Source organism: Lissotriton helveticus, chromosome 11 (assembly GCF_964261635.1).
Source record: "Lissotriton helveticus chromosome 11, aLisHel1.1, whole genome shotgun sequence".
Classification (NCBI taxonomy): Eukaryota; Metazoa; Chordata; class Amphibia; order Caudata; family Salamandridae; genus Lissotriton; species Lissotriton helveticus.
In genome coordinates, this window is record NC_136072.1 from 69583043 (window position 1) to 69603573 (window position 20531).

At 51.4% G+C, this 20531-nt stretch overlaps 1 protein-coding gene across 1 annotated transcript in view; it reads left to right on the top strand.

Moving 5' to 3' along the window:
* Positions 1 to 589: 589 nt before the first annotated feature.
* The window catches only part of LOC144791478 (eukaryotic translation initiation factor 4 gamma 1-like), a 324564-nt gene continuing 304622 nt past the window's right edge, over positions 590 to 20531 (top strand). Inside the window, exon 1 of the mRNA XM_078666169.1 lies at positions 590 to 722. The gene's annotated coding sequence lies outside the window, so the exon portion shown is untranslated. The remainder of the gene's footprint in view (positions 723 to 20531) is intronic.

Sequence of the window (20531 nt, forward strand, 5' to 3'; positions counted from 1 at the left end):
ATTCCTATGGGCCTTCACATTGATTCCTATGGGCTTCAAGGCCCATAGGAATCAATGGGGGATACCGATTCGGTATTTACAGAATCGGTAAATACCGAATCTTACAGATTCGGTATTTACCGAATCAGAATTACCTACATTTCCCCCCCTCTAATTTACCACTTCTTAAATACCGAATCGGTATGATTCGGTATTTTAGAAGTGGTAAATTAGATTTACCTACATCGGGCCCCAGGTCTTTTATTTTTTAAATTGCTTTTTATGTCTATTACATAACTTTGCAAAAAATAAAATACTAAATAAAGCAGGGTTGCCAAGGCCATACCTATTGGCTTAGGTAATGCCTGTCTAATTTCATGAGGCTGGCGACACCGCTCTAGGCCAGACCTAAAAATCTGAGGGGTTTTCATAAACTCGTGCCCAGCTAGCAGCGCTTCTTCTCCCTTCCAAACTGAAAGCTGGAAAATCACATCCGATACTTCACTCGGGGAAAGACTGCAGTCCTGACAGGCAGATGCAGTGTCGGTTTCACAATCAGACGTCACCAGCCTGAACAGAAACTTGCCCACAGCAGCCAGGGCGCTTCAGTGGAGAGGTGTGTCCCGGGGGAAGTCTGTCCTGCTGCTGCCCCCTCTGCCTGCACGAGACACACCGGCAGCGCGCGGCCTCGGGCAGGTCACCTTACTGCTTCCACTGCTCCACCCGAGACCAGTCTTCAACTGGTAAGTACATAGGTGTAATGACGTTGCAAGAAATTGTCTTTCTTTTAGAGTTTGTCCTGTTCTGTGTTTTTTCCTTCTACCTGTGTTTGGTACTCCTTTGTAACATGCACACGTCACTTTTCTCTTGTAACACACTATTTGCTACCTCTTACATTTTGTTTGCTTTAGATACTTGCACAAGTGCCACCATTGCCTACGCAACGTTTGTTCTTGTGTTTGAGTGTCCTCCATTTATTGCAGTATTATACCTCTACTTGTACTTTGTACGCTTTTGTAACCTGCACACGTCACTTTTTCCTCCTGTAATGTACCGTTACCTGTTGTTATTTTGTTTGCTCACAATTGTCACTTTTGCCTCCTGTAACTTAACGTTTGCTTTTGTAATTTGTTCACTTGTAATTTTCTCCTCATGTATCATTGCTGTTCCTATTGTGAAGCGCTCTGACACCTTCGGGTAAAGTCCGCGCTATATAAAAACGCATAAAATAAATAAAAAATAAATAAAAAATAAAAATTGTGTCCGCCAGGGAGATGGAGTTTGAAGAAGTGTTGTGTATTAACAGGGTTTAAAGTGGGATAAAACACTGGGAAAGGTGGTCTCTCAAAGGGGTGTGGCCGATGTAATTAAGGGCGTGGCTTAAAAATACATAAGTTAAAAAACTGTGCTTAACATAGTGTGACCACCGATTTGTATTTTGCTGTTTCTGTCTTTCAATCCAGATATGATACAATTAACATCATGCCTACAAGTCAGGACTATTAGCTTTGTCAATGGTTGTTAGTTGCATAAGATAAAGCAGCAGCAACTATGGCGTGTTGTATTTAAAATTGAAAATGCTTCCACTTAAAGCCCTGTTGACACCACGACAATGTTGCTGCTCCTGCGTTTCAAAAAGAGAAGGGGAATCGAGAGAAAATGTCTCTCTTTAAAGGATTTCCCTTCCCCTACAACGCTCACCTGTCATGACGTCATGCCGTAACTTCTCCACTAGTGAGAAGTGAGCAGTGTGAGCAGCGCACATCGATGTGTCCGCTGTCACTGCAGTCCGCCTGTGCCAGGGCACAAAACAGAGCCCGAAAGAGACCCGTTTCGAGGCCCCCTTTAAACAAGCATTGGCATAGCCAATAGGTCTCGCCTTTGGGACCTTATAAGTATTTAGTTATGCAGCACAATATCCTTACTGCAACAACATTAACTGTTGCATGTCTAAACACTTATAATGTTCCTGCGCAGCGTCCCTTTTTCTAGGAGTGTCAAACGAAAAATAAGGGTGAAAGCGAGTCAGTAACAATAAAAAAAAACGTACACACGGAAAGCAGAGACTGTGCTGCTGAAGAATGTCGCCAGCCAGCACATTTTTGCCAAAAGAGGTTAAATCTGCAACTGAGCGCGAGATAAGAACTCATTGCAAAGCACGCATGGAGTGATATTGAAAGGCTATTTTTAGTGCGTACAAAGTCCAGACACTTGCTGGCGTTCATTGTATTTCTTTATTTACTTTTTGAATGTATTTAGATAGTACAGACCCAGCTACATGGGCAGAAGAGAGCTTTACAAGAAATGGGGCATAGAGAGTACAACGCATACCTAACACGATGTGGTATTTATTTTCAGGCTGTGTAGGACACAGAATAAATGCAGTCCATCAGGGGCCAGGCAACAGTCCTGTTTGAAAGTGCAATTAAAATTAACACCCATTCTGTCTCAGAAATGAATACTGTGGGATGCGCTTAGCGATTTATAAGGACTCTGTATATGTAAGTGCCACAGATTTCAGGAGAGCATATGTGTTAGATCTGGGGGTCTCTAGTTGGCAATGGTTATCACCTTTGTCCAAATAGGGACCCTTACTTCTAAGTCAGGACAAGGGGATTACTCTCTTTAATAACCCCTGCTCACTCCCTTGGTAGCTTGGCACGAGCAGACAGGCTTATCTCAGAGGCAGTGTGTTAAGCATTTGTGAATATACACATTAATACAGTGATAACACTACAGATGGACACAACACAGGTTTTATAAAAATAGGTATTCTTTATATAGACTTAAACACAAGACCACAAACGACAAAAATCCACAATACTATTCTAAAGGTTACTTAAAGGATGATAAAAGTCTCTTAATTCAAGTTGATGGTAAATGCGACAAAGTTCTCAACAAAGTTCTTGGATGCGGCACACAAAGTGAACAAAAGGCTTGCAAAGGGGGAGATGCGTCGGTTCCGTGACCCGGGGGAACGGTTGCATCCTTCCTCAATGCTTGCGCAGAGTAGGGGACTCGTCGTGAGCCTTACCGGTGCGGAGGTGATGCGTAGATTCTCGACCTGTTGCGGTGCGCAAGATGGCGCCTTGATGCGATGCGATGCCGATGCGATGATCCAGTTGCGATGCGAGAAGATGGCGCCATTGACGTGGCGATGCGATGACGATGCGATGACGCCCTGGCAGCCTCGCGACGACTCTGTACTTTGGAGCCGCGACAGGCCCTGCGTTGCGCTTCTCCGGTGATGCGATGACAGCTCTCTCGATGCGTCGCGCTTCTCCGGCGATGCGACAGCAGACAGCTTCGATGGACACACGCTTTCAGGGAGATGCGACTAACTCTCGCTTCTCCGGCGTTGCGATTATTTCAGCTGCGGCTACAAGCTTCTTCTCGATGCGTCACGCTTCTAGCTCCCAGCGGCACGCAAGTGACTGGAGTCAGACTTCCCAGCAAGGAAATTCAGGAGGGAGCTGGAGGTGAAGTATTTTGGCCCTGAGACTTCAGCAGGAGGCAAGCACAGTTCAAGCCCTTGGAGAATATTCTGTAGATGAAAGTCCTTACAAAGTTCCTTCTCCTTTCCCTTGGCAATGAAGCAACCACTGCAGGCCAACCCAGCAAACAGCACACTGGCAGAGGGGCAGTCCAAACTCCTGCAGCTTCCTTGGTTCTTTTCCTTGGCAGAAAGGTTTCTTGTTCCAGAAGTGATCTAAAGTCTGTGGGACTGGGTCCCAATATTTATACCAAAAAATCCTTTGTTCTCTGAAGGTAGAGAGGCCTCTGCCTAGTTTAAACCAGTTCCTGAGCACTGTGTTTACATGACTCTTCTCTTCCTTGTCCTGCTCCTGCCCTCACTGTCTTAAATGACACTTTCTCCAATGGCCTAGTCCCCACTGCATTCAAATCTGCCACCATCATCCCCATTCTAAAGAAGCCCGGGGCTGACCCTTCTTCTCTAGTTAACTACCGTCCCATATCCCTGCTCCCCTACTTGGGAAAGGTGGCTGAGGCGCATGTTTCTCAGGTATTGAGCTCCTTTATAGAGGACAGCAATTACCTGGCCCCATTTCAAGCTGGTTTCCGCCCACGACACTCAACTGAGAAGGTGGTGATCTCGGTCATGGACCAACTTAGGGAGGGACTCGACGTTAACACCCCCAAGATCCTGGTCCTATTGGACTTATCCGCCGCCTTTGACACTGTGGATCATGACATCCTTTTGTCACGTGTCAGGGCGGCGGGGATAGGAGGATCGGCATTAGCTTGGGTCGAGTCCTTCCTGATGGACCGCACTCAGACAGTTCATCTAGGCACCTTCTCAGCTCCTTTGTGTAATGTTAACTGTGGTGTTCCTCAGGGGTCTGCTCTTTCCCCCTTATTATTTAATCTCTATATTTTTCCACTGGTGTTTGCTTTACAGAACATGGAGGTCACTGTATATAACTATGCAGATGACCTGCAACTTATCTTTGATCTATCTTCCCCTTCAGGAGTTGGCAGCTTCCAGTCCGTCATGCTATTTATCCGAGAATGGATGAATATCAATCAGTTAAAACTCAATCCGGACAAAACAGAGCTTGTGGCGACGGGCGGCGCTGCCAACCCCTGGTCCCCCTCCTTCTGGCCCCTTTCACTTGGGCCCCCTCATCTCCCTTCTTTTTCAGTTAAAACACTTGGGATCACGCTTAATAATCAACTAACTCTTCATTCACATATCAACTCGGTAGTTTCTTCCTGTTTTTTTACACTACGAGTTATTCGGAAAGTTGCCAGGTTTTTTTCCACCTCTGCCTTAAAGCTGATCCTAATGGCCATGGTCTTGTCAAAGATTGACTACGGCAATATCATCTATAATGGAGCTCCTGCTTATGCCCTGCAACGCCTGCAGTTGGTACAAAATCAGGCGGCTCGCCTGGCTTTTGGTTTATCCAGGTCTCATCATTCGACCCCTCTGCTCAGGAGCCTACATTGGCTGCCTATAAAACAACGGGCCAGGTTCAAGCTGGGGTGTTTGACTTTTCAAGCAAGAGCGGGCACAGCCCCTGTCTTTATCAACTCGGCAATTTTCTCCTATATTCCCCCTAGGAACCTTCGCTCCTCTAGCCTGGCTTTGCTAACTACGCCTCGCTTTAAAAAGAAACGGTCAGGGGGGCAGAAGTTTGCTGTACTTGCACCCACCTTTTGGAATGACCTCCCTCTATCCTTAAGACTCTCCTCTTCCTATATGGAGTTTCGGAGGTCACTAAAAACGTTCCTATTTCAGCAGGCTTTCAGCTCCTAGCTCTCCTCTTGCTCTCACTCAGTGACTTCATCAGCGCCATGAAACTGACTCAGTGTACGTGCGCTTTATAAGTCTTTTTAAATTCAAATTTAAATTCCTTTCACTGTGCAGGGCAGAAACATCAGACGCCCCACAGGAGGTGGAGCCAGCACAGGGGAGGGAAGATGCAGCTCTGGAGTACTCTGTTGACAAGATTCCCCTTCTCCTTTCACTGTGCAGGGCAGAGACATCAGACAAGCCACATGAGGTGGAGCCAGCATTGTGGAGGGAAGGCCCAGCCCTATTCAGGTCCCAGGTGCACTCTCCCCCTCCCATCTGGAGGTAAATCTCCCTATTCACCACTGGGCTGTCCCAGACTGTCTCCTGGAATTTCCCCAGCCCTGTCACACACAAACCCAGACAAGGAATACACAAGTCAGCAGAGGCGGGCTCAAATGGTTAGGCAAGCAAATACCTACTTTCTAAAAGTGGTATTTGCAAACACAGAATATTAAAATAAACTTTACTAAAAGATGTATTTTATTATTCTGAGTTCAGACATACTAAACTCGAATTTCTACCATGTCCCCTGAGTCAGTTAGGATTGTAGGGATGTAACAATCTTCACTGCCATTCTAATCTATGAGAACAGGTAGCCTTCAATAGTGAAAAACGAAAATGGCTGTCATTCACTACTAGAACATGCTACACATATCAGAGCATGTCCTACCTTACACTTACAATGCACCCTACCCTTGGGCCTACCATAGGGGTGTCTAATATGAAACAAAGGGAAGGTTTAGGGACTGGCATGTGGGTGCACTTGGCCAAGTCGACATGGTAGTCACAGACTACACACAGGCCTTGCAATGGCAGGCCTGAGACACACTTTACAAGCTGCTTCTGTGGGTGGGACAACCAGTGCTGCAAGCCCACCAGCAGCATTTGCTCTACAAGCCCTGGGCACACATGGTGCACTGTACTAGGGGCTGACAGTAGATCAAATAAGCCAATCATGGAATCCAATCAGTATATCAATTTAACATAGGGAGCACTTGCACTGTGGCACTGATTAGCAGTGGCACAGGGCCCAAAACATACAACCAGCAAAAATATGTCAAAACAGAGGAGGCAATCCGTCAAAAATGGAAGGGAGACTCACGCCAATGATGTCAGGTCTAACAATTGGTGTGCCAAAGTTCTGTGGGGAAACGCAATGAGATTAACACCCACTTTAGAAATAAATTGTGAGATGCTCCCAGAGGTTACATTTGTGAAGCATTTCAAGGGCGCATAGGAGTGGAAGCACTCTTTGGGCCAGATGTAGGAGCCTACATACCGGTCGGTAACGGCCGATTTCGGCCGTTACCGACCGGTATTTAAGAATTGGCATGTAGGGGCATTTATTTTACAGAATCGGTAAATTTACCGAATCGGTAAATTTACCGATTCTGTAAAATACCGAATCGGTAATTTTACAGATTCAGTAAATCCAAATGTAGGTGGGACTCTTCTGAGTCCCAAAGGCAATACAGATTCGGTATTTTACCACCCAATTCAATTGGGTGGTAAAATACCGAATCCAGGTGTGCATGCACATGTGTGCAAGCACACCTATGCCATGTGACAGACAGACATGCCCTTAGGGCATGTCTGTGTGCCACATGGCACACATGCCTGTATTTGGGGTGCAAGAGGGTGTCAAAGGGACACCCCCTGCACCCTTGCAGAATTCGGTATTTACCGATTCGGTAATTACCGAATCGGTATTTTCCATTGATTCCTATGGGCTTCACAGCCCATAGGAATCAATAGGAAATACCGATTCGGTATTTACCGAATCGGTAAATACCGAATATTAACGAATCGGTATTTCAACATCTGGAAATACCTACATCTCCCCCCTTCATATTTACCGATTCATAAATACCGAATCGGTAAAATTCGGTATTTATGAATTGGTAAATAACATTTACCTACATCTAGCCCTTTGTTTGTAAAAACAAACTCTCTGCTGATGAATTAAAGCGCCAATAATTGCTGAAGTACAGGGGTATTGGGGCACACTATGCTGTGGAAAAATGAATCAAAAATCGATAAATTTATTTAATTTAAGGCGCCACGGGGCTCAAGAACTATTCCATGTTAGAAGATTTAGATTAGAAGCGCCATGAGGGAGAAAGCAATCTGTGCTTTTGGAATTAATAACAGAGGCACCGTGAAGTTCGATTACAATTTTATTTTAAAAAAAGAATGCCGGCATCGCAAGTGCGCATAGGGAATGAAACACTCTACAATGGTAGGATGTAAGTGCCAGGGAACCCGCTTACCTGAATAGTTTTGCTCAATGTAACAGTGGTCAGCTGCTGTCTTGAATGAAGTTGTCATCCCACTGTAGAAATACCATGAATGGTTTACGTCACGGTTTCCACGTTGAAAGCGTGTGCGGCCCGTGACAGCAGCTAAAGGCTGTTGTCTGTATAAATTGATACCGGAGAGGGCACGGGTCAGTATCATTGATACTGAAGAGTTACTGAGTCACAACAAAACTCGGACATAAAAATATGACCCAAATTACGTGCTGCTTATGGTTAGAAAGCGACGTTTCCCTCAAAATTAATTATGGTAATTCAAGAATGCTGATTGACCCCTACGGGAGGACCACGTTATGGGCATTCAGATAAGAAAAAGTGATTGAGGGTGGACAAACCTATCTTCTGAAATGCTTGATTTGCGGTGATAGAATTCAAGAGGAATCAACAGCCTTAGTGTAATGTAACATTACTGGTGAAGTGCTCAATTTCGAATTTAAGAGGATACAATCCAATTATGAATTAAATATACATTAATTACAGATTACACCAAAAGCAAACAAGCGCGCGCCTCGTGCTCAAAGTAAAAAAAAGCAATGGGCGGGAGGGTTGTGAGAGAGAGGGGGAGTAACAGCATCTGTTTTCAAGCACACTCGTGCTTGTGGTGCCATCCGCCTTGCGAGAGCGAGCAACAGCCAATTAGCATGCGCGCCGCTGCTCGCTCCCGCAAGGTGTATGCCGCCACAAGCACAAGTATGTGCTTAAAAAAACAGCAGAGGGACGGCTAAAGGCCCTCCTATGCAGCGCATGCGCGCTGCATAGGCAAGACCTAAGAAGTGCTGCTGCTCAGCACAGGTGAGATCCGGCCCATTTAAAGCCCTGTATATTGTGTTGTAAAATATTGTGCGGGCTGGAGGTCTTGTGTGATGTGGTTATTAGTAAAGGAAGTAACTGTATTGTATTCAATGCAGGGTACAAGTCCTAAAAAAATAAAGTGAGGGGACTAACCTAATTAATAAGTATGCAAGAGGCATCACGGCGCATGACATCACAGTGCTTGACATCACAGGAAGTGGCATCACAAGAAAGGACATCAGATCTTAAGCCCTCACATATATGTTTAGCAGGTCTATCATGAGTACATTTGAGCAGATTTCGAGTATACTTGCAAACCCTCCTGATTTAGGCAGAAGATTCACACTTTTGTAAGCTTCACATAAACCAGTGTTGCCTTTTGTTAGTGTAAAGCCTCCTCTACCTATACTGCTTTAAAAGAAAAAATAGTAATATTTAAATTATTACAACGCCTCTTCAGGGGTAGAGTACGCTATATAAATGCTATTTATTTTGTGCAAATACTGGGAAACATCAACACATCTGACTTCTTACTGTGCAAGCAAATCTCCTAAACAGAGCCTGAACACAGTGAAAAGCTGCCTCTCTTAAGTATGTGTGAAGTGCTACCAAGGTGTGAGCCTTTGTTTCCCCTCTGCTGCATTTTCTCTAGGTGTGAAGCTCCTGACTGCTGCCAGCAGGGAGACTCAAACAAAAGGAGGCCTGATGACCCCTCAAATTTGGCCTTTGTTATGGGCCCAGCAGGAGTCAGAAAAAAGACAGCCCCATCCCATCCCCGCCTGCACGTTGTTGCAGATCGAAAGCAGACAACAACGTGCAGGCGCTGCTGAAAGTGTTTGGAAATTACACCGGGACGTATTCAGCATCTTTTTCAGTGGGGCCCAACTTCTTGGCAGGGTGGACGGCGTCCACCCTGTGAAAAAAGTGGGGGGACGCCATCAACCCGCCTGTACCCCCGACTCGTGCCCTGATTCAATACATACCTGCCAACTCACAAGATGCCACCGTGTGACACGATATCGCCACCCATCAGACGGTCTCCCGGCGAGGAGCTGATATCACACGGTGGAAGGGAAAACGAGCTGGAAAACCCTATGAACAGTGGTTTTCCAGCTCTTTTTCCGAGGCTTTGAACTGCCGACGTCCATTCATGCTGGCGAATCAAGCCACCTGTGTCCATAAGGCAAATTTCACGTTATCAGCCAAAACGTAGGATTAATCTGTTTTTTTGTTTTGTTTTTTAATTGAGTTTTCTGATAAACGTACATAACAGTCGTCACATCCAGGACAGTTCCTGCAGGGACAATGCAATACAAAGATCTACCAATCACATTTCCCAATAACACATGATTGAGTGTTCTTCAGCGATATAACATATTTACAAAGCAAGAGTTAAATCAACGGCTAGCTTGGAGTAAGTCAGGGTGGTCACGCAGGCATGCTGTAAGTGGCTCCCAAATATATGATGGTTTCGACGCAGTTGGCAGTTCCTCAGCATATAAAAAAAAATTGTCTCTTTAGTATACAGCGTCTTGTATCCAGTTCGTTAGGGTGGGGCTTTGCTTACTGTCCCAATGCATCGCCACCCTACGTTTTGCCAAGAGCAACAGTATGGCAGTTAATTTCCTTTTCATCGATTTCACAGGTATATGCAATTCTAATAAACATAATTGTGGTGTACACGAGATCAATATACCTTAATGATGAGTCACTATTTCCCAATACTTTTTATCTTATCACAATTCCACGCTAGGTGTGCAAAGTCTGCCTGATCAGCTCCGCATCTCTTACATCGTGCATTGCCCCGTAGCCCATATTTATGTAATTTGGCTGGAGTGTGGTAGGCTTGATGAATATACTTGTAATGAATAATACAGAGATTACCATTAGGTGTGAGGGATGTATGACGTTACAACGCATACTTTTACAACGCCTACCATTACCACGCAATTTTTACAACGCAGGATCCATTACAACGAAGTACCATTACAACGCATGTATTTACAACGCAGGTACCTTTACAACGCATACCATTACAACGTAAGTATTGGTAAATTTATAATATTTTTTTTAATGTAAATTAATTAAAATTAATATAATTTATTTTAATTTAATTTAATTAATTTTATTTAATTTAATTAAATTAATTTAATTTAATGTAATCAATTTAATTTAATTTAATTTAAATTTAATTACACTTAATTTTTACCCTTTATCCCTTTACCCAAAAACCCAAAACTGACCCTGAACCCTAAAAATACCCTTTTACCCAAAAACCCCAAACTGACCCTGAACCCTAAAAATACCGCTTTACCCAAAAACCCAAAACTGACCCTGAACCCTAAAAATACCCTTTTACCCAAAAACCCAAAACTGACCCTGAACCCTAAAAATACCCCTTTACCCAAAAACCCAAAACTGACCCTGAACCCTAAAAATACCCCTTTACCCAAAAACCCAAAACTGACCCTGAACCCTAAAAATACCCCTTTACCCAAAAACCCAAAACTAACCCTGAACCCTAAAAATACCCCTTTACCCAAAAACTGAAAACTGACCCTGAACCCTAAAAATACCCCTTTACCCAAAAACCCAAAACTGACCCTGAACCCTAAATATACCCCTTTACCCAAAAACTGAAAACTGACCCTGAACCCTAAAAATACCCCTTTAACTGAAAACTGACCCTGAACCCTAAAAATACCCCTTTACCCAAAAACCCAAACTTATAATATTTTTAATAAAATTATATACTTACCAATACTTACGTTGTAATGGTATGCGTTGTAAAGGTACTTGCGTTGTAAATACATGCGTTGTAATGGTACTTCGTTGTAATGGATCCTGCGTTGTAAAAATTGCGTGGTAATGGTAGGTCGTTGTAAAAGTTGCGTTGTAAAGGTTGTATACCGGTGTGAGCAGTGTAATAAGTGCACAACATGATGCCCAGTCGTCATCTGTCAGGGGGGTGTCTAAAAGTTTGTTCCAGTTGTCCCGGGCCTTAGGATTGATCTGGTTAAAGTGAAATGCGCGCTCCACTTTTTCCACATTAGTTTGAGAAGGAGTCAATAGGCGTCCATGAGCTTCAGAGGACATGCCGAGTCTACAGTTGTGGGGTGTATTCTTTTATTTAACAAACGGTCTAGAAATAGCACCAACCACCAACAGACCTCGTTGGGGCGGCGAGTACTCTGAGGGCAAGCATTTGATATTATGATGTCCGGGTACCGACAAAACTGTGGCATTATATTCCCCTGACTGTAAAATCAGTGGTTGAATGTATTCAGCTTATCTCTATATTGTAACCTTGTCTCATGTTTGTGTGCCTTTCATTGTGTGTATGCTTCTTACTTTTTTTGACATTTGAGGGCTTATTGTGGACAGGGGGTGTCTAACATTGGTCTAGAAGGGGGAGCTTAAGTCCAGGTTTCAGGCGATAAAACATGAGGTAAATGTGCAAACCAACAATGTGAATGAAATGTGTGTGAGTGATTGTGAATGTGGGTCAAGTTTTTTTGTTGTGGGTGAGTGTATGCGCATACATGTGTTTAGTCGAGGAAAACAGGCTCACAGCCACCTAATGAAACCCAACCATGTTTGTGTGAACCGCAGGCAATGCAAGCCCATCCTGATGGGTTAACCAGACTGAGGGGGAGAGGCAGATACCTCACAGAAAACAAGATAAAGCTTCCCCAGGCACAGGAGAGCAGGCAGGGAGTGAAGACTGCAGGGGAGTGAACAGTGCAGGGGAGACAGCAAGAGGTTGGAGGCGGTCATGCATGGATGTCTAGGAGTGAACAGGCAGCGAATAATAAATAGATTTCCCGGGCACTCAGAGAGGGGTGTTGCATAAAATCACCAGGATTTTGAGGGGCCGAAGGAGATTGGCAAGAAAATGCAGAGAAATGTGTGGCAAAAAGAGTGGTTTTCAAAATAACACGCACTCTCACAACACATATAGACTTTGATCCCTTTTTCTAGTGTAATCATGTCCAGGGCTAGCTCCTCACATTCTATCTTCTTGTTCAGGCACTTTCTCTGACCCTACTAAAACATTTTTTTTTCTCCTACTCCTTTTTTGGGATCTGGAGTAGCGCACTATTCGCCGGAAAAGCGCTTCGACACCTCGTCAGGGGTAGTAAGCGCTATATAAATGCAGTTACAATTAACTGGGCGGATCACTGACATAATATCGAATTCACAAATATAGAATTACCAAAATATCGAAGAAAAAATATAGAATGCAAAAATATCGAATTCCTATCCACAAACAGGTAATTACAAAAATATTGAATCAAAAATATAGTTTAAAAAAATATAGTTAGTCAAAATATCATTTTTTTTTAAATGTCTTAAAAGTAATTAAAAATTAATGAAATAATAAATATAACATTTACTATTACCACTCCAGTGAGTGCAACAGTAGGGAAAGCGTTGGATAGCGTAGGGGTAAAAATTACTATTCCCACACCAGAGAGTGCAACAGTAGGGAAAGCGTTGGATAGCGTAGGGGTAAAAATGACTATTCCCACTCCAGAGAGTGCAACAGTAGGGAAAGCGTTGGATAGCGTAGGGGTAAAAATTACTATTCCCACTCCAGAGAGTGCAACAGTAGGGAAAGTGTTGGATAGCGTAGGGGTAAAAATGACTATTCCCACTCCAGAGAGTGCAACAGTAGGGAAAGCGTTGGATAGCGTAGGGGTAAAAATTACTATTCCCACTCCAGAGAGTGCAACAGTAGGGAAAGCGTTGGATAGCGGGAGGGTAAAAATTACTATTCGATATTAAATTACTTACCTTCAATTCGATATTTTTCACCACTATATTCTGTCCATTCGAAATTTTGTCCATTCTAAATTTTGACTTCGATATTTTGGTAATTCGATATTTTGAATTCGATATTGTGTCTTGTTACCTAACTGGGCATCTCATACTATAGATGATCTTGGGCAGTTTGCTCTTACACCTTGTGAATATCCTCTAAGTGGGATGTAGTCCTATTTTTAATGATCTCAAACCTTAAAGGGACTACAGTGTAGAGGGAAACAATAGTCCTCGTAGCTCAGACTAGCATCTCTCAAGAACAAGCATTTGGGAGCTTATATGTATTTAGGTATGCAGCACATTAGCCTGGGTGCTGAAACATCTACTGTTCTTCAACTTGCAGGGAAAGTAAGCACCAAACTGCGTGACACGCCAGGTATGGAAACACATGGAGAGAAATATTGCCTTTCAGCGGGAAATTATATAGTCCAAGCTCTGTTTTTAATATAAAATCAGAGCCTTTGGTGGTCATATCACTGAAAATACAAGATTTGAAAAAAATATTGTCTACGGTTGCTCGAGAAAGACAATTTCTATGGCTGGAATCTAGAGAATGCTAAAGTGATTCTGGTATTTTACTGACCTCTGCTGGTTGTTTCTATCTAGAAAGTTAAGTAGAGGCAGTTGAACAGAAACCACAGTCCCTAAACGGAAGCGGACAAGTCCTAGGGCGGATCTCCAGCGGTCTGTGGGCCCAGGGCCAGTCAGCCGTCTCTGGGTTCAGGGACAGTCAGCCGTCTCTGGGTCCAGGGCCAGTCAGCGCTCTCTGGGTCCAGGGCCAGCCAGCGGTCTCTGGGTCCAGGGACAGTCAGCGGTCTCTGGGTCCAGGGACAGTCAGCGGTCTCTGGGTCCAGGGACAGTCAGCGGTCTCTGGGTCCAGGGCCAGCCAGCGGTCTCTGGGCCCAGGGCCAGTCAGCGCTCTCTGGGTCGAGGGCCAGTCAGCGGTCTCTGGGTCCAGGGACAGTCAGCGGTCACTGGGTCCAGGGACAGTCAGCGGTCTCTGAGTCCAGGGACAGTCAGCGGTCTCTGGGTCCAGGGACAGTCAGCGGTCTCTGGGTCCAGGGACAGTCAGCGGTCTCTGGGTCCAGGGCCAGCCAGCGGTCTCTGGGTCCAGGGCCAGTCAGCGCTCTCTGAGTCCAGGGCCAGTCAGCGGTCTCTGGGTCCAGGGCCAGTCAGCGGTCTCTGGGTCCAGGGCCAGTCAGCGGTCTCTGAGTCCAGGGACAGTCAGCGGTCTCTGGGCCCAGGGCCAGTCAGCGGTCTCTGAGTCCAGGGCCAGTCAGCGGTCTCTGAGTCCAGGGACAGTCAGCGGTCTCTGGGCCCAGGGCCAGTCAGCGGTCACTGGGTCCAAGGCCAGCCAGCGGTCTCTGGGTCCAGGGCCAGTCAGCGGTCACTGGGTCCAGGGCTAGCGGTCTCTGGGTTCAGAGCCTTTCAGCGGTCTCTGAGTCCAGGGACAGTCAGCGGTCACTGGGTCCAGGGCCAGCGGTCTCTGGGTTCAGAGCCTTTCAGCGGTCTCTGGGTCCAGGGCCAGTCAGCGGTCTCTGGGTCCAGGGCCAGTCAGCGGTCTCTGGGTCCAGGTCTAGTCAGCGGTCTCTGGGTCCAGGGCCAGTCAGCGGTCTCTGGGTCCAGGGCCAGTCAGCGGTCTCTGGGTCCAGGGCCAGTCAGCGGTCTCTGGGTCCAGGGACAGTCAGCGGTCTCTGGGTCCAGGGACAGTCAGCGGTCTCTGGGTCCAGGGCCAGCGGTCTCTGGGTTCAGAGCCTTTCAGCGGTCTCTGGGCCCAGGGCCAGTCAGCGGTCTCTGGGTCCAAGGCCAGTCAGCGGTCTCTGGGCCCAGGGCCAGTCAGCGGTCGTTGGGTCCAGGGCCAGTCAGCGGTCTCTGGGTCCAGGGCCAGCCAGCGCTCTCTGGGTCCAGGGCCAGTCAGCGGTCTCTGGGTCCTGGGACAGTCAGCGGTCTCTGGGTCCAGGGCCAGTCAGCGGTCTCTGGGTCCAGGGCCAGTCAGCGGTCTCTGGGTCCAGGGCCAGTCAGCGGTCTCTGGGTCCAGGGCCAGTCAGCGGTCTCTGGGTCCAGGGCCACTCAGCGGTCTCTGGGTCCAAGGCCAGTCAGCGGTCTCTGGGTTCAGGGACAGTCAGCGGTCTCTGGGTCCAAGGCCAGCCAGCGGTCTCTGAGTCCAGGGCCAGTCAGCGGTCTCTGGGTCCAGGGCCAGTCAGCGGTCTCTGGGTTCAGGGCCAGCCAGCGGTCTCTGGGTCCAGGGCCAGCCAGCGGTCTCTGGATCCAAGGCCAGCCAGCGGTCTCTGAGTCCAGGGCCAGTCAGCGGTCTCTGGGTCCAGGGCCAGTCAGCGGTCTCTGGGTCCAAGGCCAGCCAGCGGTCTCTGAGTCCAGGGCCTTTCAGCGGTCTCTGGGTTCAGGGCCAGTCAGCGGTCTCTGGGTCCAAGGCCAGCCAGCGGTCTCTGAGTCCAGGGCCAGTCAGCGGTCTCTGGGTCCAGGGCCAGTCAGCGGTCTCTGAGTCCAGGGCCAGCCAGCGGTCTCTGAGTCCAGGGCCAGTCAGCGGTCTCTTGGTCCTGGGACAGTCAGCGGTCTCTGGGTCCAGGGACAGTCAGCGGTCTCTGGGTCCAGGGCCAGTCAGCGGTCTCTGGGTCCAAGGCCAGCGGTCTCTGGGTCCAAGGCCAGCGGTCTCTGGGTTCAGGGACAGTCAGCGGTCACTGGGTCCAGGGCCAGCGGTCTCTGGGTTCAGAGCCTTTCAGCGGTCTCTGGGTTCAGGGCCAGTCAGCGGTCTCTGTGTCCAGGGACAGTCAGCGGTCTCTAGGTCCAGGGACAGTCAGCGGTCTCTGGGTCCAGGGCCAGTCAGCGGTCTCTGGGTCCTGGGACAGTCAGCGGTCTCTGGGTCCAGGGCCAGTCAGCGGTCTCTGGGTCCAGGGCCAGTCAGCGGTCTCTGGGTTCAGGGCCAGTCAGCGGTCTCTGGGCCCAGGGACAGTCAGCGGTCTCTGGGTCCAGGGCCAGCCAGCGGTCTCTGGGTCCTGGGACAGTCAGCGGTCTCTGGGTCCAGGGACAGTCAGCGGTCTCTGGGTCCAGGGACAGTCAGCGGTCTCTGGGCCCAGGGCCAGCCAGCGGTCTCTGGGTCCAGGGCCAGCCAGCGGTCTCTGGGTCCATGGCCAGTCAGCGGTCTCTGGGTCCGGGGGCAGCCAGCGGTCTCTGGGCCCAGGGACAGTCAGCGGTCTCTGGGTCCAGGGCCAGCCAGCGGTCTCTGAGTCCAGGGCCAGTCAGCGGTCTCTGGGTCCAGGGCCAGCCAGCGGTCTCTGAGTCCAGGGCCAGTCAGCGGTCTCTGGGTCCAGGGCCAGTCAGCGGTCTCTGAGTCCAGGGCCAGTCAGCGGTCTCTGGGTCCAGGGACAGTCAGCGGTCTCTGGGTCCAAGGCCAGTCAGCGGTCTCTGGGTCCAGGGTCAGCGGTCTCTGGGTCCAGGGCCAGTCAGCGGTCTCTGGGTCCAGGGACAGCCAGCGGTCTCTGGGTCCAAGGCCAGTCAGCGGTCTCTGGGTCCAAGGCCAGTCAGCGGTCTCTGAGTCCAGGGCCAGTCAGCGGTCTCTGGGTCCAGGGCCAGTCAGCGGTCTCTGGGTCGAGGGCCAGTCAGCGGTCTCTGGGTCCAGGGACAGTCAGCGGTCTCTGGGTCCAGGGCCAGTCAGCGGTCTCTGGGTCCAAGGCCAGTCAGCGGTCTCTGAGTCCAGGGCCAGTCAGCGGTCTCTGGGTCCAAGGCCAGTCAGCGGTCTCTGGGCCCAGGGCCAGTCAGCGGTCTCTGAGTCCAGGGCCAGTCAGCGGTCTCTGGGTCCAGGGACAGTCAGCGGTCTCTGTGTCCAGGGCCAGCCAGCGGTCTCTGGGTCCAGGGACAGCCAGCGGTCTCTGGGTCCAAGGCCAGTCAGCGGTCTCTGGGTCCAAGGCCAGTCAGCGGTCTCTGAGTCCAGGGCCAGTCAGCGGTCTCTGGGTCCAGGGCCAGTCAGCGGTCTCTGGGTCGAGGGCCAGTCAGCGGTCTCTGGGTCCAGGGACAGTCAGCGGTCTCTGGGTCCAGGGCCAGTCAGCGGTCTCTGGGTCCAAGGCCAGTCAGCGGTCTCTGAGTCCAGGGCCAGTCAGCGGTCTCTGGGTCCAAGGCCAGTCAGCGGTCTCTGGGCCCAGGGCCAGTCAGCGGTCTCTGAGTCCAGGGCCAGTCAGCGGTCTCTGGGTCCAGGGACAGTCAGCGGTCTCTGTGTCCAGGGCCAGCCAGCGGTCTCTGGGCCCAGGGCCAGTCAGCGGTCTCTGGGTCGAGGGCCAGTCAGCGGTCTCTGGGTCCAGGGACAGTCAGCGGTCTCTGGGTCCAGGGCCAGTCAGCGGTCTCTGGGTCCAGGGCCAGTCAGCGGTCTCTGGGTCGAGGGCCAGTCAGCGGTCTCTGGGTCTAGGGACAGTCAGCGGTCTCTGGGTCCAGGGCCAGTCAGCGGTCTCTGGGTCCAAGGCCAGTCAGCGGTCTCTGAGTCCAGGGCCAGTCAGCGGTCTCTGGGTCCAAGGCCAGTCAGCGGTCTCTGGGCCCAGGGCCAGTCAGCGGTCTCTGAGTCCAGGGCCAGTCAGCGGTCTCTGGGTCCAGGGACAGTCAGCGGTCTCTGAGTCCAGGGCCAGTCAGCGGTCTCTGGGTCCAAGGCCAGTCAGCGGTCTCTGGGCCCAGGGCCAGTCAGCGGTCTCTGAGTCCAGGGCCAGTCAGCGGTCTCTGGGTCCAGGGACAGTCAGCGGTCTCTGTGTCCAGGGCCAGCCAGCGGTCTCTGGGCCCAGGGCCAGTCAGCGGTCTCTGAGTCCAGGGCCAGTCAGCGCTCTCTGGGTCCAGGGACAGCCAGCGGTCTCTGGGTCCAAGGCCAGCCAGCGGTCTCTGGGTCCAAGGCCAGTCAGCGGTCTCTGGGCCCAGGGCCAGTCAGCGGTCTCTGAGTCCAGGGCCAGTCAGCGGTCTCTGGGTCCAGGGCCAGTCAGCGGTCTCTGGGTCCAGGGACAGTCAGCGGTCTCTGGGTCCAGGGCCAGTCAGCGGTCTCTGGGTCCAGGGCCAGCCAGCGGTCTCTGAGCCCAGGGCCAGCCAGCGGTCTCTGGGTTCAGGGACAGCCAGCGGTCTCTGGGTCCAGGGCCAGCCAGCGGTCTCTGGGTCCAGGGACAGTCAGCGGTCTCTGGGTCCAGGGCCAGTCAGCGGTCTCTGGGTTCAGGGACAGCCAGCGGTCTCTGGGTCCAGGGCCAGCCAGCGGTCTCTGGGTCCAGGGCCAGCCAGCGGTCTCTGGGCCCAGGGCCAGTCAGCGGTCTCTGGGTTCAGGGACAGCCAGCGGTCTCTGGGTCCAGGGCCAGCCAGCGGTCTCTGGGTCCAGGGCCAGCCAGCGGTCTCTGGGTCCAGGGCCAGCCAGCGGTCTCTGGGTCCAGGGCCAGTCAGCGGTCTCTGGGTCCAGGGCCAGTCAGCGGTCTCTGGGTCCAGGGACATTCAGCGGTCTCTGGGTCCAGGGACAGTCAGCGGTCTCTGGGTCCAGGGACAGTCAGCGGTCTCTGGGTCCAGGGCCAGTCAGCGGTCTCTGGGTCCAGGGACAGTCAGCGGTCTCTGGGTCCAGGGACAGTCAGCGGTCTCTGGGTCCAGGGACAGTCAGCGGTCTCTGTGTCCAGGGACAGTCAGCGGTCTCTGGGTCCAGGGCCAGTCAGCGGTCTCTGGGTCCAGGGACAGTCAGCGGTCTCTGGGTCCAGGGACAGTCAGCGGTCTCTGGGTCCAGGGACTGTCAGCGGTCTCTGTGTCCAGGGCCAGTCAGCGGTCTCTGTGTCCAGGGCCAGTCAGCGGTCTCTGTGTCCAGGGCCAGTCAGCGGTCTCTGGGTCCAGGGCCAGTCAGCGGTCTCTGGGTCCAGGGCCAGTCAGCGGTCTCTGGGTCCAGGGCCAGTCAGCGGTCTCTGGGTCCAGGGCCAGTCAGCGGTCTCTGGGTCCAAGGCCAGTCAGCGGTCTCTGTGTCCAGGGCCAGTCAGCGGTCTCTGTGTCCAGGGCCAGCCAGCGGTCTCTGGGCCCAGGGCCAGTCAGCGGTCTCTGGGCCCAGGGCCAGTCAGCGGTCTCTGGGTCCTGGGACAGTCAGCGGTCTCTGGGTCCAGGGACAGTCAGCGGTCTCTGGGTCCAGGGCCAGTCAGCGGTCTCTGGGTCCAAGGCCAGTCAGCGGTCTCTGGGTCCAGGGCCAGCCAGCGGTCTCTGAGTCCAGGGCCAGCCAGCGGTCTCTGAGTCCAGGGCCAGCCAGCGGTCTCTGGGTCCAAGGCCAGCCAGCGGTCTCTGGGTCCAAGGCCAGTCAGCGGTCTCTGGGTCCAGGGACAGTCAGCGGTCTCTGGGTCCAGGGACAGTCAGCGGTCTCTGGGTCCAGGGCCAGTCAGCGGTCTCTGAGTCCAGGGCCAGCCAGCGGTCTCAGAGTCCAGGGCCAGCCAGCGGTCTCTGAGTCCAGGGCCAGTCAGCGGTCTCTGGGTCCAGGGCCAGTCAGCGGTCTCTGAGTCCAGGGCCAGTCAGCGGTCTCTGGGTCCAGGGACAGTCAGCGGTCTCTGGGTCCAAGGCCAGTCAGCGGTCTCTGGGTCCAGGGTCAGCGGTCTCTGGGTCCAGGGCCAGTCAGCGGTCTCTGAGTCCAGGGCCAGTCAGCGGTCTCTGGGTCCAAGGCCAGCCAGCGGTCTCTGAGTCCAGGGCCAGCCAGCGGTCTCTGAGTCCAGGGCCAGCCAGCGGTCTCTGGGTCCAAGGCCAGCCAGCGGTCTCTGGGTCCAAGGCCAGTCAGCGGTCTCTGGGCCCAGGGCCAGTCAGCGGTCTCTGAGTCCAGGGCCAGTCAGCGGTCTCTGAGTCCAGGGCCAGTCAGCGGTCTCTGGGTCCAGGGCCAGTCAGCGGTCTCTGAGTCCTGGGACAGTCAGCGGTCTCTGAGTCCAGGGCCAGCCAGCGGTCTCTGAGTCCAGGGCCAGCCAGCGGTCTCTGAGTCCAGGGCCAGTCAGCGGTCTCTGGGTCCAGGGCCAGTCAGCGGTCTCTGAGTCCAGGGCCAGTCAGCGGTCTCTGGGTCCAGGGACAGTCAGCGGTCTCTGGGTCCAAGGCCAGTCAGCAGTCTCTGGGTCCAGGGTCAGCGGTCTCTGGGTCCAGGGCCAGTCAGCGGTATCTGAGTCCAGGGCTAGTCAGCGGTCTCTGAGTCCAGGGCCAGTCAGCGGTCTCTGAGTCCAGAGACAGTCAGCGGTCTCTGAGTCCAGGGCCAGTCAGCGGTCTCTGGGTCCAGGGCCAGTCAGCGGTCTCTGGGTCCAGGGCCAGTCAGCGGTCTCTGAGTCCAGGGCCAGCCA